Consider the following 2,267-nt stretch of genomic DNA (forward strand, 5'->3'; position numbering starts at 1 on the left):
CACACCAAAACCACGTCTGGATTTCTAACTGGCCCAGCAAACCAGATTCAGGGTCCTGGGGAGCCTGATGAAGCTTTGAAGACTGGGGAGAAGGTCTCCCCAGCTACCCCTGTGGAAGGACCACATGTGCCATTCAGGACCTGCCAAGACTCCCTTCCTGCTGTGACTGCTGAACCCAGAATCCTGACCCCTCTACCTTCCCATCCTGGTCCCAAGTCATACTCTGAAGTCAGCATACCAACCCAGCCCAGGAAAGCTGCTCTCTCTTGCTGGGCTTGCTTAGATGCTGAGCTCACTCATATTCCAGACCCAAAGGGGTTCTCCAGCACACCCACTTTGTTCTCGGCTCCAATATTCTCAGGTTAGACGAGCTAGGATTTATGCCTAGCTCAGGCCTGGCCTTCCATTCTCTGGACATTATGGAGATCCCAATACATCATATAAGGCCAGCCAAGGAACAAAATTGGTCTCAGCTCTGTGTACTGAGACTGTCACTGTCATCTTTCCATTGCTGCTGCTGGCTGCTAAGCCCTGGGCTCTGCTCCCTGTAGAACTGGAGCTTCCGAGTGCCTGGGTTTCCCTGAGAAGAAGGCCTGATGTACATTACATATTTTACAGATCAGTTCTGCTCAGTAACTGGGAGTGTTTGATGTAAAGTAAAGCAAAAAGGAGGTTTGGGGCCAGTGTCTGCTGAAAACAGCCAAGGAGGCTTTTGTAGGGCTATTTCAACCACGACATGAGAACTTTCATATTAGACAAGTTCATCTATTACTAGAATTTTAGAAGTTCTCCCACATACAACTAATAAGTATAAAACAAGCCTATTCATACTGATACTGATATATTAGTAATTAATGCAAATATACACCATAGCTATATGTATTCCCAAATATCACACATTACACACATTGATCTAAATTCATACACTGAAACATATGCAGTCATACATGTAAACATGTTTATAGTTATAGAGAGAAATATTTCAGATGCAGAACTATACAAAATTCAAACAAAAATGCACCTTCCCATTCAGATTTAAAGAAGCAAAATTATTATTCCTATTACTCCACCTGCTACACTTGAAGTTCTAAGCCCTAGTGCACTTTTTAATGTTTCAAAAATTGAAGGAACATTTTGAGAGGGCTCTTTTCTCTTCTTTCCTGTCCTTCCAGGCTCAGGAATGGGAGCTTTGGCATCCCCTTCCACATAGTTTTTCATTCCCCACTCCACCTTCCCCCCACTCACTCTGCCACTGGCAGCCCCCGTCTTGGGGTCCTGTCCACGCCTGTTCCTCTAATCAGCAGTGCACTCACCTGGTTTCTCCCAGCGACCCTCACACACCTTGGTGTGTAGTAGACTGCCTCAGCTGTATTCTTTATGTTACTCTGGCTGTACTATGTCTGGGGGATTGGGTGGGGTTTGGGGTACAGCGAAGGTGGCACAGGTGTCCGGCTGCTTCTTCCCAGAGCCCCATGGGGGAGCTTCACTGAAAAGCTGTGGTTAGTTAAGAGCCTGGCGCTCTGCCCAGAAGAACCATGACGACCCCTGATCTGCATCAGGACGCGATGAATCCGTCCATCCTTAGCTTCCAGTCCTGATCTCATAGCCCGTGAAGCAGGGCCCCATCCACCCCACAGCAGCCTGGTGTCCATAAGTCCAATAGGCTGATTCTGTCTTTTGCTGACCTGTCTCTCCTTTGGCCATTATCACAGCCTCTTCCAGTATTTTTTTTTTTCAGACAATAGATAATGAGCCCCAGAGAGTGCCCTGGGATTGCCCTCAGGGGCACCTTTTGGATTTGTCGCCTCTGGTTTTCACTAATTGCCATTAACTCCGTGTGGTACCACATGGTGCCAATGGCGCCGAGCCCTCAGGTTCTGTCTCTGCAGGGATCACTTATTCACTTTTCTTCACATGCTAAGGCTAAGGGTTGTGCTTGCATCCTCACTCAGGTCATATATGTGCTATGTAGAAACAAAGTGGGGTCTCTCTGAAATGCATCAGTGAGCATGACTAGCCCCCCTCATTCTTCTCGACCAGTCGTGTTGACTCCTTATACCTTCTCTTCTGTTTATTCTTCACACTTTATTTCCCCTGCCATTTCTTGCTCTTTTTTTTCTGACAGATCATATACCCGACTCTCCACACATCCCCACAATCTCCATCACAGCTTGTGGCTTTTAGGTCAGTCACATCCTGGACTTAGCCCAAATCCATATTAACAGCCTTGTTACTCCTTGTGTGCCATTCTATCCCTTTCTTTCTTT

Source organism: Octodon degus, unplaced genomic scaffold (genome assembly GCF_000260255.1).
Source record: "Octodon degus isolate 3935 unplaced genomic scaffold, OctDeg1.0 scaffold00146, whole genome shotgun sequence".
Classification (NCBI taxonomy): domain Eukaryota; kingdom Metazoa; phylum Chordata; class Mammalia; order Rodentia; family Octodontidae; genus Octodon; species Octodon degus.